The sequence below is a fragment of the Syngnathus floridae genome, chromosome 2 (genome assembly GCF_059516105.1).
Source record: "Syngnathus floridae isolate MCC-2025c chromosome 2, RoL_Sflo_1.0, whole genome shotgun sequence".
Taxonomy (NCBI): Eukaryota; Metazoa; Chordata; class Actinopteri; order Syngnathiformes; family Syngnathidae; genus Syngnathus; species Syngnathus floridae.
In genome coordinates this window covers 4,386,052-4,402,438 of record NC_142414.1, presented here as the reverse complement: position 1 = coordinate 4,402,438, position 16,387 = coordinate 4,386,052, and positions in this window count along the sequence as shown.

Below are 16,387 nucleotides of genomic sequence, written 5' to 3'. Positions count from 1 at the left end.
TTAACAGAGGAGGAGAAGTTACGGCGACGCCGAGAGGGAAGATGCTACTACTGCGGTGAGCTCGGACACCTCCTTCTCTCCTGTCCAGTGAGAAGGACCCTGAAGGTAAGCGCCTTCTCTGCGGCTCTGTCCCCGGGGCGAGTGCTCCCCAAGGGCAGGATTACACAGTTGGGAAGAGAAATAGAACTTGAAGTATTGATAGACTCAGGAGCGGACGAAAGCTTGATAGACTGGGCATTTGCTCGCCGGTGGGGGGTAAAGACTGAGCTACTGAACACTCCCGTGAAAGCTAAGGCACTCAATGGACAGGCACTCTTTGAGATAACTCACATAACAGAACCAGTCTCGCTGTCAATTGGTCCCCACCAGGAGAACATACGGCTACATGTCGTGACCTCTCCAATGAACCCCCTCATTCTCGGGTATCCATGGCTTCAACGCCACAACCCCGCTATAGACTGGGGATCAGGGGAAATAACGGGATGGGGGTCCGACTGTCATGATTCCTGTATCAAGTCTAACCCGTGCCCTGTGCCTCCTGCTCCAGATGCGCCAGCCCCAGACTTAACCGGGGTCCCTGCGTGCTACCACCAATGGGCCGAGGTATTCAGCAAGGCCAAGGCCACCTCTCTACCTCCCCACCGTCCGTATGATTGCGCCATTGACCTCCTGCCGGGTTCAACTATACCCAAGGGGAGGCTTTATTCTCTTTCGGGACCTGAAAAGCAAACCTTGAATGAATATATAGACTCCTCCCTGCAAGCAGGACTGATTCGACCATCGTCGTCGCCTGCGGGGGCGGGGTTCTTTTTCGTGGGCAAGAAGGACGGTACCCTACGTCCCTGCATTGATTATAGTCCCCTCAATCAGATCACCATCAAGAACCGGTATCCGCTCCCACTGATGTCGACCGTGTTCGACCAATTACAGCAAGCCCGGGTGTTCACAAAGTTAGATCTGCGCAACGCCTACCATCTGGTGCGCATCCGGGAAGGGGACGAATGGAAGACAGGGTTCAACACCCATCGAGGACATTTTGAATACCTCGTCATGCCATTTGGCCTCACCAATGCTCCCGCTGTGTTTCAGGCCATGATAAACGATGTTTTGAGAGACTGTTTGGACCGTTTTGTGTACGTATATTTGGACGATATTTTGATTTATTCCCCGGATCTGAAGACCCATAGGGTTCACGTCGAGACGGTGTTGCAACGACTCCTTGAACACCAACTATACGTAAAGGCCGAGAAAAGTGAATTCCACAAGAACACCGTTTCTTTTCTCGGCTTCATCGTAGCCCCGGGCAAAGTTGAGATGGACCCGGCGAAAGTAAGCGCGGTAACGGAATGGCCTACCCCTGACTCACGCAGGAAGGTGCAGCAATTCCTGGGCTTTGCCAATTTTTATCGGCGGTTCATCAAGGACTTCAGCGCCACGGCGGCTCCCTTGCACGCGCTCACGTCTCCTAAGGTTCCCTTCCACTGGTCGGCGGAGGCGGAGGCGGCCTTCCAGGAACTAAAGAACCGCTTCAGCACCGCTCCCATCCTCACGCTTCCTGATCCGTCGCGGCAGTTTGTGGTGGAGGTGGACGCCTCCAATCAAGGAGTAGGTGCCATCCTTTCACAGAGAGCCAAGAGCGACAACAAGCTCCATCCGTGCGCGTTCCTGTCTCGACGGCTGACGCCCGCCGAACAGAATTATGATGTAGGGGATCGCGAACTGTTGGCAGTTAAACTGGCATTGGAAGAATGGAGACATTGGTTAGAGGGAGCACAGCAGCCTTTTTTGGTCTGGACCGACCATAAAAATTTAGAATACATAAAGTCAGCTAAGAGACTGAATTCACGCCAAGCCCGCTGGTCACTTTTTTTCAATCGTTTTAACTTCACTCTGTCCTACAGACCGGGTGTTTTCAACTCGGATCCAGAAATTAAGAAGCCCGAAACCATCCTGCCTCCTCATTGCCTGGTTAGAGCAGTGACCTGGCCTATCGAAGGCCGGGTACAGCGGGCCAATGGTAACAAGCCACCCCCTAGTGGTTGCCCTGAGAACCGACTATTTGTCCCTGCTCAATTACGATCCCAAGTCATCCATTGGGCTCACACCTCCAGACTCTCCTGCCATCCGGGCATGCGCCGAACGCTGTTTGTCATCCAGCAGCGATTCTGGTGGCCCTCCATGAGGGCAGACGTCAAGGAATACGTTGCAGCCTGTCCCGTCTGCGCCCGGAATAAGAACTCCCACGGCGCCCGTATGGGGTTGCTGCATCCCCTACCCATTCCTTCGCGCCCATGGGCAGAGATATCCATGGACTTCGTCACCGGGCTTCCGGCCTCGCATGGGCGAACCACCATACTCACAGTGGTGGACAGATTCTCAAAGATGGCTCACTTTATCGCCGTGCCCAAGCTCCCGTCCGCTAAACGAACGGCCACCGTGATGATGGACCACATACATGGTACATGGGTTCCCGAAAGACATTGTTTCCGATAGAGGGCCCCAATTCGTGTCCAGGTTTTGGAGGGAGTTTTGCGGGCTCATAGGGGCAACCGTGAGTCTCACGTCAGGCTATCACCCGGAGGCAAACGGACAGACGGAACGTATCAACCAGCAGTTGGAGACAAGTCTCCGCTGCCTGGTCTCCCAGAACCCCTCCTCGTGGAGCAAGAACCTCTCCTGGGTGGAGTATGCCCACAACTCCCTGCCCACCACGGCTACAGGTATGTCCCCCTTCAAGTGTGTGTATGGCTACCAGCCCCCAGTCTTCCCTGACAGTGAGCCGGAGGTGACGGTGACTTCGGCCCACGCCTTGGTGCGCCGCTGTCGTCGCGTCTGGTCGGCGGCTCGGGCCACGCTGGTCCGACAGGGGGACCGGGTCAAGCGGATGGCTGACCGGAGGAGACGTCCGGCGCCCGTGTACCAGCGAGGTCAACGTGTCTGGCTATCCGCCAAGGATCTTCCCCACCGGGGGGACTCCAGGAAACTGGCGCCTCGCTTCGTGGGTCCGTTCCCCATCGCCAAGGTCGTGCACCCGTCCGCGGTGCGTCTCCGCTTGCCCAGGTCCCTTGCAGTCCACCCCACCTTTCACGTTGGGGAGGTCAAGCCGGTGGTGGACAGTCCATTGGTGCCAGATCCTGCGCCGCCTCCGCCTCCGCGGACTGTGGGAGGTGGGACGGCCTACACCGTAAAAGAACTATTGGATGTGCGCAGAAGAGGCCGGGGCTGGCAGTACCTGGTGGACTGGGAGGGTTATGGGCCGGAGGAGCGGCAATGGGTGCCGCCTAGTTATATTTTGGACCCGGGACTTTTTGAGGACTTTTATGCGGCTCACCCTGGGGCTCCTGGGCCGTCTGGGATCCGGCCCTGGGGGGGGGTTCTGTCATGCGGTCGCGTTTAATTTTCCGGGTTTCTGTCTCGATGTCGTAATTTTACTTCCGGTTTTATTTTGTCATCCCTTCCGTTTCAGTTCGTGTTTCCTTCCTCGGTGTTGGTTGTCTTGTCTTCCCTGATCCCGATTGTGTGCACCTGTGTAATTGACAATAATGGTCAGCACCTGTGTCCACGCCCTTTTGTGTGTATTTAGTCCGCGTCTTCCCCTTGTCCTGTGCCAGTGTGTCTTGCCTCGTCCCGACCACCAGCGATTCCTTGATGTCCGAGTTCTCAGTAAGACCCCTCCTCTTTGTCTCGCCACCGAGCGACGCTTTTGTTAGTACTGTGATTCCCATAGCCTTTTTGTCTCGCCTCAGTGCGACGCCTTTTGTTTGTACTTTTTGCCACGTGTTTTCCCTCGTAAGAGGCGTTTTGATTTGTACTTTTATCCTTTTATCTCGCCTCAGTGCGACGCCTTCTGTTTGTACTTTTTGCCACGTGTTTTCCCTCGCAAGAGGCGTTTTGATTTGTACTTTTGATCAGTGTGCTTGCTGGAATAAATCCAAGAAAGAAACGACTCTGCATCCGAGTCCTTTGCCTTGTCCCGTGCCTGACAAAGAGCACTTTTTACTATGCACACCCAACCAGAGTGACGGGAGGAGCACATTTCAGAAAACGTGCTCAGCTCGTCGAGAAAATGCGATTTAAGCAATAAAATTACAAATGCACCTAAAACCTAAACCAAACGTTGCAGGTGGTTATTTCTTCATGCGCAGTGGTCAACGCGGCACTCTCTAGCTGTCAAGAGCACTTTTTACTATGCGCGCCCAACCAGAGCGACGGGAGGAGCACATTTCAGAAAAAGTGCTCAGCTCGTCGAGAAAATGCGATTTAAGCAATAAAATTAAAAATGCACCTAAAACCTAAACCAAACGTTGCAGGTGCTTATTTCTTCATGCGCATTGGTCAACGCGGCACTCCCTAGCTGCCAAGAGCACATTTTACTGTGCGCACCCAACCAGAGCGACGGGAGGAGCACATTTCAGAAAACGTGCTCAGCTCGTCGAGAGAATGCGATTTAAGCAATAAAATTAAAAATGCACCTAAAACCTAAACCAAACGTTGCAGGTGCTTATTTCTTCGTGTGCAGTGGTCAACGCGGCACTCCCTAGCTGCCAGGAGCACTTTTTACTGTGTGCACCCAACCAGAGCGACGGGAGGAGCACATTTCAGAAAACGTGCTCAGCTTGTCGAGAAAATGCGATTTAAGCAATAAAATTAAAAATGCACCTAAAACCTAAACCAAACGTTGCAGGTGGTTATTTCTTCATGTGCAGTGGTCAACGCGGCACTCCCTAGCTGCCAGGAGCACTTTTTACAGTGCGAACCCAACCAGAGCGACGGGAGGAGCACATTTCAGAAAACGTGCTCAGCTCGTCGAGAAAATGCGATTTAAGCAAAAAAATTAAAAATGCACCTAAAACCTAAACCAAACGTTGCAGGTGGTTATTTCTTCATGCGCAGTGGTCAACGCGGCACTCTCTAGCTGCCAAAAGCACTTTTTACTATGCAACACCCAACCAGAGTGACGGGAGGAGCACATTTCAGAAAACGTGCTCAGCTCGTCGAGAAAATGCAAATTAAGCAATAAAATTAAAAATGCACCTACAACCTAAACCAAACGTTGCAGGTGCTTATTTCTTCATGCGCAGTGGTCAACGCGGCACTCTCTAGCTGCCAGGAGGACTTTTTACTACGCGCACCCAACCAGAGCGACGGGAGGAGCACATTTCAGAAAACGTGCTCAGCTCGTCGAGAGAATGAGATTTAAGCAATAAAATTAAAAATGCACCTAAAACCTAAACCAACCGTTGCAGGTGCTTATTTCTTCGTGCGCAGTGGTCAACGCGGCACTCCCTAGCTGCCAGGAGCACTTTTTACTATGCGCGCACAACCAGAGCGACGGGAGGAGCACATTTCAGAAAACGTGCTCAGCTCGTCGAGAAAATGCGATTTAAGCAATAAAATTAAAAATGCACCTAAAACCTAAACCAAACGTTGCAGGTGCTTTTTTCTTCATGCGCAGTGGGCAACGCGGCACTCTCTAGCTGCCAAGAGCACTTTTTACTATGCGCGCCCAACCAGAGCGACGGGAGGAGCACATTTCAGAAAACGTGCTCAGCTCGTCGAGAAAATGCAATTTAAGCAATAAAATTAAAAATGCACCTAAAACCTAAACCAAACGTTGCAGGTGCTTATTTCTTCATGCGCAGTGGTCAACGCGGCTATCTCTAGCTGCCAAGAGCACTTTTTACTATGCGCGCCCAACCAGAGCGACGGGAGGAGCACATTTCAGAAAACGTGCTCAGCTCGTCGAGAGAATGCGATTTAAGCAATAAAATTAAAAATGCACATAAAACCTAAACCAGACGTTGCAGGTGCTTATTTCTTCGTGCGCAGTGGTCAATGCGGCACTCCCTAGCTGCCAGGAGCACTTTTTACTATGCGCGCACAACCAGAGCGACGGGAGGAGCACATTTCAGAAAACGTGCTCAGCTTGTCGAGAAAATGCGATTTAAGCAATAAAATTAAAAATGCACCTAAAACCTAAACCAAACGTTGCAGGTGGTTATTTCTTCATGTGCAGTGGTCAACGCGGCACTCCCTAGCTGCCAGGAGCACTTTTTACTGTGCGCACCCAACCAGAGTGACGGGAGGAGCACATTTCAGAAAACGTGCGCAGCTCGTCGAGAAAATGCGATTTAAGAAATAAAATTAAAAATGCACCTAAATCCTAAACCAAACGTTGCAGGTGCTTATTTTTTCATGCGCAGTGGTCAATGCGGCACTCTCTAGTTGCCAGGAGCACTTTTTACTACGCGCACCCAACCAGAGCGACGGGAGGAGCACATTTCAGAAAACGTGCTCAGCTCGTCGAGAGAATGCGATTTAAGCAATAAAATTAAAAATGCACCTAAAACCTAAACCAAACGTTGCAGGTGCTTATTTCTTCGTGCGCAGTGGTCAACGCGGCACTTCCTAGCTGCCAGGAGCTGTTTTTACTGTGCGCACCCAACCAGAGCGACGGGAGGAGCACATTTCAGAAAACGTGCTCAGCTCGTCGAGAAAATGCGATTTAAGCAATAAAATTAAAAATGCACCTAAAACCTAAACCAAACGTTGCAGGTGGTTATTTCTTTATGCGCAGTGGTCAACTCGGCACTCTCTAGCTGCCAAGAGCACTTTTTACTATGCACACCCAACCAGAGTGACGGAAGTAGCACATTTCAGAAAACGTGCTCAGCTCGTCAAGAAAATGCGATTTAAGCAATAAAATTAAAAATGCACCTACAACCTAAACCAAACGTTGCAGGTGCTTATTTCTTCATGCGCAGTAGTCAACGCGGCACTCTCTAGCTGCCAGGAGGACTTTTTACTACGCGCACCCAACCAGAGCGACGGGAGGAGCACATTTCAGAAAACGTGCTCAGCTCGTCGAGAGAATGCGATTTAAGCAATAAAATAAAAAATGCACCTAAAACCTAAACCAACCGTTGCAGGTGCTTATTTCTTCGTGCGCAGTGGTCAACGCGGCACTCCCGAGCTGCCAGGAGCACTTTTTACTATGCGCGCACAACCAGAGCGACGGGAGGAGCACATTTCAGAAAACGTGCTCAGCTCGTCGAGAAAATGCGATTTAAGCAATAAAATTAAAAATGCACCTAAAACCTAAACCAAACGTTGCAGGTGCTTATTTCTTCATGCGCAGTGGTCAACGCGGCACTCTCTAGCTGCCAAGAGCACTTTTTACTACGCGCGCCCAACCAGAGCGACGGGAGGAGCACATTTCAGAAAACGTGCTCAGCTCGTCGAAAAAATGCGATTTAAGCAAATCAATTAAAAATGCACATAAAACCTAAACCAAACGTTGCAGGTGCTTATTTCTTCATGCGCAGTGGTCAAAGCGGCACTCCCTAGCTGCCAAGAGCACTTTTTACTGTGCGCACCCAACCAGAGTGACGGGAGGAGCACATTTCAGAAAACGTGCTCAGCTCGTCGAGAAAATGCGATTCAAGCAATAAAATTAAAAATGCACCTAAAACCTAAACCAAACGTTGCAGGTGCTTATTTCTTAATGTGCAGTGGTCAACGCGGCACTCTCTAGCTGCCAGGAGGACTTTTTACTACGCGCACCCAACCAGAGCGTTGGGAGGAGCACATTTCAGAAAACGTGCTCAGCTCGTCGAGAGAATGCGATTTAAGCAATAAAATTAAAAATGCACCTGAAACCTAAACCAAACGTTGCAGGTGCTTATTTTTTTGTGCGCAGTGGTCAACGCGGCACTCTCTAGCTGCCAGGAGCTCTTTTTACTATGCGCGCCCAATCAGAGCGACGGGAGGAGCACATTTCAGAAAACGTGCTCAGCTCGTCGAGAAAATGCGATTTAAGCAATAAAATTAAAAATGCACCTAAAACCTAAACCAAACGTTGCAGGTGCTTATTTCTTCATGCGCAGTGGTCAACGCGGCACTCTCTAGCTGCCAAGAGCACTTTTTACTACGCACACCCAACCAGAGTGACGGGAGGAGCACATTACAGAAAACGTGCTCAGCTCGTCGAGAAAATGCGATTTAAGCAATAAAATTAAAAATGCACGTAAAACCTAAACCAAACGTTGCAGGTGCTTATTTCTTCATGCGCAGTGGTCAACGCGGCACTCTCTAGCTGCCAGGAGCACTTTTTACTACGCGCACCCAACCAGAGCGTTGGGAGGAGCACATTTCAGAAAACGTGCTCAGCTCGTCGAGAGAAAGCGATTTAAGCAATAAAATAAAAAATGCACCTAAAACCTAAACCAAACGTTGCAGGTGCTTATTTCTTCGTGCGCAGTGGTCAACGCGGCACTCCCTAGCTGCCAGGAGCACTTTTTACTGTGCGCACCCAACCAGAGTGACGGAAGGAGCACATTTCTGAAAACGTACTCAGCTCGTCGAGAAAATGCGATTTAAGCAATAAAATTAAAAATGCACCTAAAACCTAAACCAAACGTTGCAGGTGCTTATTTCTTCATGCGCAGTGGTCAACGCGGCACTCTCTAGCTGCCAGGAGTACTTTTTACTATGCGCGCACAACCAGAGCGACGGGAGGAGCACATTTCAGAAAACGTGCTCAGCTCGTCGAGAAAATGCGATTTAAGCAATAAAATTAAAAATGCACCTAAAACCTAAACCAAAAGTTGCAGGTGCTTATTTCTTCATGCGCAGTGGTCAACGCGGCACTCTCTAGCTGCCAAGAGCACTTTTTACTATGCACGCCCAACCAGAGCGACGGGAGGAGCACATTTCAGAAAACGTGCTCAGCTCGTCGAGAGAATGCGATTTAAGCAATAAAATTAAAAATACACCTAAAACCTAAACCAAACGTTGCAGGTGCTTATTTCTTCGTGCGCAGTGGTCAACGCGGCACTTCCTAGCTGCCAGGAGCTCTTTTTACTGTGCGCACCCAACCAGAGCGACGGGAGGAGCACATTTCAGAAAACGTGGTCAGCTCGTCGAGAAAATGCGATTTAAGCAATAAAATTAAAAATGCACGTAAAACCTAAACCAAAAGGTTGCAGGTGCTTATTTCTTCATGCACAGTGGTCAACGCGGCACTCTCTAGCTGCCAAGAGCACTTTTTACTATGCGCACCCAACCAGAGTGACGGGAGGAGCACATTTCAGAAAACGTGCTCAGCTTGTCGAGAGAATGCGATTTAAGCAATAAAATTAAAAATACACCTAAAACCTAAACCAAACGTTGCAGGTGCTTATTTCTTCGTGCGCAGTGGTCAACGCGGCACTCCCTAGCTGCCAGGCGCACTTTTTACTGTGTGCACCCAACCAGAGCGACGGGAGGAGCACATTTCAGAAAACGTGCTCAGCTTGTCGAGAAAATGCGATTCAAGCAATAAAATTAAAAATGCACCTAAAACCTAAACCAAACGTTGCAGGTGGTTATTTCTTCATGTGCAGTGGTCAACGCGGCACTCCTTAGCTGCCAGGAGCACTTTTTACAGTGCGCACCCAACCAGAGTGACGGGAGGAGCACATTTCAGAAAACGTGCTCAGCTCGTCGAGAAAATGCGATTTAAGCAATAAAATTAAAAATGCACCTAAAACCTAAACCAAACGTTGCAGGTGGTTATTTCTCCATGCGCAGTGGTCAACGCGGCACTCTCTAGCTGCCAAGAGCACTTTTTACTATGCGCACCCAACCAGAGTGACGGGAGGAGCACATTTCAGAAAACGTGCTCAGCTCGTCGAGAAAATGCGATTTAAGCAATAAAATTAAAAATGCACCTAAAACCTGAACCAAACGTTGCAGGTGGTTATTTCTTTATGTGCAGTGGTCAACTCGGCACTCCCTAGCTGCCAAGAGCACTTTTTAATGTGCGCACCCAACCAGAGTGACGGGAGGAGCACATTTGGAAAACGTGCTCAGCTCGTCGAGAAAATGCAATTCAAGCAATACAATTAAAAATGCACCTAAAACCTAAACCAAACGTTGCAGGTGCTTATTTCCCCATGCGCAGTGGTCAAAGCGGCACTCTCTAGCTGTCAGGAGGACTTTTTCCTACGCGCACCCAACCAGAGCGACGGGAGGAGCACATTTCAGAAAACGTGCTCAGCTCGTCGAGAGAATGCGATTTAAGCAATAAAATTAAAAATGCACCTAAAACCTAAACCAAACGTTGATGGTGCTTATTTCTTCGTGCGCAGTGGTCAACGCGGCACTCCCTAGCTGCCAGGAGCTCCTTTTACTGTGCGCACCCAACCAGAGTGACGGGAGGAGCACATTTCAGAAAACGTGCTCAGCTCGTCGAGAAAATGCGATTGAAGCAATAAAATTAAAAATGCACCTAAAACCTAAACCAAACGTTGCAGGTGGTTATTTCTTCATGCACAGTGGTCAACGCGGCACTCCCTAGCTGCCAGGAGCACTTTTTACTGTGAGCACCCAACCAGAGTGACGGGAGGAGCACATTTCAGAAAACGTGCTCAGCTCGTCGAGAAAATGCGATTTAAGCAAAAAAATAAAAAATGCACCTAAAACCTAAACCAAACGTTGCAGGTGGTTATTTCTTCATGCGCAGTGGTCAACGCGGCACTCTCTAGCTGCCAAGAGCACTTTTTACTATGCGCACCCAACCAGAGTGACGAGAGGAGCACATTTCAGAAAACGTGCTCAGCTCGTCGAGAAAATGCGATTTAAGCACTAAAATTAAAAATGCACCTAAAACCTAAACCAAACGTTTCAGGTGGTTATTTCTTCATGCGCAGTGGTCAACGCGGCACTCTCTAGCTGCCAAGAGCACTTTTTACTACGCACACCCAACCAGAGTGACGGGAGGAGCACATTTCAGAAAACATGCTCAGCTCGTCGAGAAAATGCGATTTAAGCAATAAAATTAAAAATGCACCTAAAACCTAAACCAAACGTTGCAGGTGGTTATTTCTTCATGCGTAGTGGTCAACGCGGCACTCTCTAGCTGCCAAGAGCACTTTTTACTATGCGCACCCAACCAGAGTGACGGGAGGAGCACATTTCAGAAAACGTGCTCAGCTCGTCGAGAAAATGCGATTTAAGCAATAAAATTTAAAATGCACATAAAACCTAAACCAAACGTTCCAGGTGCTTATTTCTTCATGCGCAGTGGTCAACGCGGCACTCTTTAGCTGCCAAGAGCACTTTTTACTATGCGCACCCAACCAGAGTGACGGGAGGAGCACATTTCAGAAAACGTGCTCAGCTCGTCGAGAGAATGCGATTTAAGCAATAAAATTAAAAATGCACCTAAAACCTAAACCAAACGTTGCAGGTGCTTATTTCTTCGTGCGCAGTGCTCAACGCGGCACTCCCTAGCTGCCAGGAGCACTTTTTACTGTGCGCACCCAACCAGAGTGACGGGAGGAGCACATTTCAGAAAACGTGCTCAGCTCGTCGAGAAAATGCGATTTAAGCAATAAAATTAAAAATGCACCTAAAACCTAAACCAAACGTTGCAGGTGCTTATTTCTTCATGCGCAGTGGTCAACGCGGCACTCTCTAGCTGCCAGGAGCACTTTTTACTATGCGCGCCCAACCAGAGCGACGGGAGGAGCACATTTCAGAAAACGTGCTCAGCTCGTCGAGAAAATGCGATTTAAGCAATAAAATTAAAAATGCACCTAAAACCTAAACCAAACGTTGCAGGTGCTTATTTCTTCATGCGCAGTGGTCAACGCGGCACTCTCTAGCTGCCAGGAGCACTTTTTACTGTGCACACCCAACCAGAGTGACGGGAGGAGCACATTTCAGAAAACGTGCTCAGCTCGTCGAGAAAATGCGATTTAAGCAATAAAATTAAAAATGCACCTAAAACCTAAACCAAACGTTGCAGGTGCTTATTTCTTCATGCGCAGTGGTCAACGCGGCACTCTCTAGCTGCCAAGAGCACTTTTTACTGTGCGCACCCAACCAGAGTGACGGGAGGAGCACATTTCAGAAAACGTGCTCAGCTCGTCGAGAAAATGCGATTTAAGCAATAAGATTAAAAATGCACCTAAAACCTAAACCAAACGTTGCAGGTGCTTATTTCTTCATGCGCAGTGGTCAACGCGGCACTCTCTAGCTGCCAGGAGCACTTTTTACTACGCGCACCCAACCAGAGCGACGGGAGGAGCACATTTCAGAAAACGTGCTCAGCTCGTCGAGAGAATGCGATTTAAGCAATAAAATAAAAAATGCACCTAAAACCTAAACCAAACGTTGCAGGTGCTTATTTCTTCGTGCGCAGTGGTAAACGCGGCACTCCCTAACTGCCAGAAGCTCTTTTTACTGTGCGCACCCAACCAGAGCGACGGGAGGAGCACATTTCAGAAAACGTGCTCAGCTCGTCGAGAAAATGCGATTTTAGCAATAAAATTAAAAATGCACCTAAAACCTAAACCAAACGTTGCAGGTGCTTATTTCTTCATGCGCAGTGGTCAACGCGGCACTCTCTAGCTGCCAGGAGCACTTTTTACTACGCGCACCCAACCAGAGCGACGGGAGGAGCACATTTCAGGAAACGTGCTTAGCTCGTCGAGAAAATGCGATTTAAGCAATAAAATTAAAAATGCACCCAAAACCTAAACCAAACGTTGCAGGTGGTTATTTCTTCAAGCGCAGTTGTCAACGCGGCACTCTCTAGCTGCCAAGAGCACTCTTTACTATGCGCACCCAACCAGAGTGACGGGAGGAGCACATTTCAGAAAACGTGCTCAGCTCGTCGAGAAAATGCGATTTAAGCAATAAAATTAAAAATGCACCTAAAACCTAAACCCAACGTTGCAGGTGCTTATTTCTTCATGCGCAGTGGTCAACGCGGCACTCTCTAGCTGCCAGGAGCACTTTTTACTACGCGCACCCAACCATAGCGACGGGAGGAGCACATTTCAGAAAACGTGCTCAGCTCGTCGAGAGAATGCGATTTAAGCAATAAAATAAAAAATGCACCTAAAACCTAAACCAAACGTTGCAGGTGCTTATTTCTTCGTACGCAGTGGTCAACGCGGCACTCCCTAGCTGCCAGGAGCTCTTTTTACTGTGTGCACCCAACCAGAGCGACGGGAGGAGCACATTTCAGAAAACGTGCTCAGCTCGTCCAGAGAATGCGATTTAAGCAATGAAATAAAAAATGCACCTAAAACCTAAACCAAACGTTGCAGGTGCTTATTTCTTTGTGCGCAGTGGTCAACGCGGCACTCTCTAGCTGCCAAGAGCACTTTTCACTATGCGCACCCAACCAGAGTGACGGGATGAGCACATTTCAGAAAACGTGCTCAGCTCGTCGAGAAAATGCGATTTAAGCAATAAAATTAAAAATGCACCTAAAACCTAAACCAAACGTTGCAGGTGCTTATTTCTTCATGCGCAGTGGTCAACGCGGCACTCTCTAGCTGCCAGGAGCACTTTTTACTATGCGCGCCCAACCAGAGCGACGGGAGGAGCACATTTCAGAAAACGTGCTCAGCTCGTCGAGAAAATGCGATTTAAGCAATAAAATTAAAAATGCACCTAAAACCTAAACCAAACGTTGCAGGTGCTTATTTCTTCATGCGCAATGGTCAACGCGGCACTCCCGAGCTGCCAAGAGCACTTTTTACTGTGCGCACCCAACCAGAGCGACGGGAGGAGCACATTTCAGAAAACGTGCTCAGCTCGTCGAGAGAATACGATTTAAGCAATAAAATTAAAAATGCACCTAAAACCTAAACCAAACGTTGCAGGTGCTTATTTCTTCGTGCGCAGTGGTCAACGCGGAACTCCCTAGCTTCCAGGAGCTCTTTTTTTTTCTGTGCGCACCCAACCAGAGCGACGGGAGGAGCACATTTCAGAAAACGTGCTCAGCTCGTCGAGAAAATGCGATTTAAGCAATAAAATTAAAAATGCAGCTAAAACCTAAACCAAGCGTTACAGGTGCTTATTTCTTCGTGCGTAGTGCTCAACGCGGCACTCCCTAGCTGCCAGGAGCACTTTTTACTGTGCGCACCCAACCAGAGTGACGGGAGGAGCACATTTCAGAAAACGTGCTCAGCTCGTCGAGAAAATGTGATTTAAGCAATAAAATTAAAAATGCACCTAAAACCTAAACCAAACGTTGCAGGTGCTTATTTCTTCATGCGCAGTGGTCAACACGGCACTCTCTAGCTGCCAAGAGAACTTTTTACTGTGCGCACCCAACCAGAGTGACGGGAGGAGCACATTTCAGAAAACTTGCTCAGCTCGTCGAGAAAATGCGATTTAAGCAATAAGATTAAAAATGCACCTAAAACCTAAATCAAACGTTGCAGGTGCTTATTTCTTCATGCGCAGTGGTCAACGCGGCACTCTCTAGCTGCCAGGAGCACTTTTTACTGTGCGCACCCAACCAGAGTGACGGGAGGAGCACATTTCAGAAAACGTGCTCAGCTCGTCGAGAAAATGCGATTTAAGCAATAAAATTAAAAATGCACCTAAAACCTAAAACAAACGTTGCAGGTGCTTATTTCTTCATGCGCAGTGGTCAACGCGGCACTCTCTAGCTGCCAAGAGCACTTTTTACTGTGCGCACCCAACCAGAGTGACGGGAGGAGCACATTTCAGAAAACGTGCTCAGCTCGTCGAGAAAATGCGATTTAAGCAATAAGATTAAAAATGCACCTAAAACCTAAACCAAACGTTGCAGGTGCTTATTTCTTCATGCGCAGTGGTCAACGCGGCACTCTCTAGCTGCCAGGAGCACTTTTTACTACGCGCACCCAACCAGAGCGACGGGAGGAGCACATTTCAGAAAACGTGCTCAGCTCGTCGAGAGAATGCGATTTAAGCAATAAAATAAAAAATGCACCTAAAACCTAAACCAAACGTTGCAGGTGCTTATTTCTTCGTGCGCAGTGGTCAACGCGGCACTCCCTAGCTGCCAGGAGCACTTTTTACTGTGCGCACCCAACCAGAGTGACGGGAGGAGCACATTTCAGAAAACGTGCTCAGCTCGTCGAGAAAATGCGATTTAAGCAATAAAATTAAAAATGCACCTAAAACCTAAACCAAACGTTGCAGGTGCTTATTTCTTCATGCGCAGTGGTCAACGCGGCACTCTCTAGCTGCCAAGAGCACTTTTTACTGTGCGCACCCAACCAGAGTGACGGGAGGAGCACATTTCAGAAAACGTGCTCAGCTCGTCGAGAAAATGCGATTTAAGCAATAAGATTAAAAATGCACCTAAAACCTAAACCAAACGTTGCAGGTGCTTATTTCTTCATGCGCAGTGGTCAACGCGGCACTCTCTAGCTTCCAGGAGCACTTTTTACTACGCGCACCCAACCAGAGCGACGGGAGGAGCACATTTCAGAAAACGTGCTCAGCTCGTCGAGAGAATGCGATTTAAGCAATAAAATAAAAAATGCACCTAAAACCTAAACCAAACGTTGCAGGTGCTTATTTCTTCGTGCGCAGTGGTCAACGCGGCACTCCCTAGCTGCCAGGAGCTCTTTTTACTGTGCGCACCCAACCAGAACGACGGGAGGAGCACATTTCAGAAAACGTGCTCAGCTCGTCGAGAAAATGCGATTTAAGCAATAAAATTAAAAATGCACCTAAAACCTAAACCAAACGTTGCAGGTGCTTATTTCTTCATGCGCAGTGGTCAACGCGGCACTCTCTAGCTGCCAGGAGCACTTTTTACTACGCGCACCCAACCAGAGCGACGGGAGGAGCACATTTCAGAAAACGTGCTCAGCTCGTCGAGAGAATGCGATTTAAGCAATAAAATAAAAAATGCACCTAAAACCTAAACCAAACGTTGCAGGTGCTTATTTCTTCGTGCGCAGTGGTCAACGCGGCACTCCCTAGCTGTCAGGAGCTCTTTTAACTGTGTGCACCCAACCAGAGCGACGGGAGGAGCACATTTCAGAAAACGTGCTCAGCTCGTCGAGAGAATGCGATTTAAGCAATAAAATAAAAAATGCACCTAAAACCTAAACCAAACGTTGCAGGTGCTTATTTCTTCGTGCGCAGTGGTCAACGCAGAACTCCCTAGCTGCCAGCAGCTCTTTTTACTGTGCGCACCCAACCAGAGCGACGGGAGGAGCCCATTTCAGAAAACGTGCTCAGCTCGTCGAGAAAATGCGATTTAAGCAATAAAATTAAAAATGCACCTAAAACCTAAACCAAACGTTGCAGGTGCTTATTTCTTCGTGCGCAGTGCTCAACGCGGCACTCCCTAGCTGCCAGGAGCACTTTTTACTGTGCGCACCCAACCAGAGTGACGGGAGGAGCACATTTCAGAAAACGTGCTCAGCTCGTCGAGAAAATGCGATTTAAGCAATAAAATTGAAAATGCACCTAAAACCTAAACCAAACGTTGCAGGTGCTTATTTCTTCATGCGCAGTGGTCAACGCGGCACTCTCTAGCTGCCAAGAGCACTTTTTACTGTGCGCACCCAACCAGAGTGACGGGAGGAGCACATTTCAG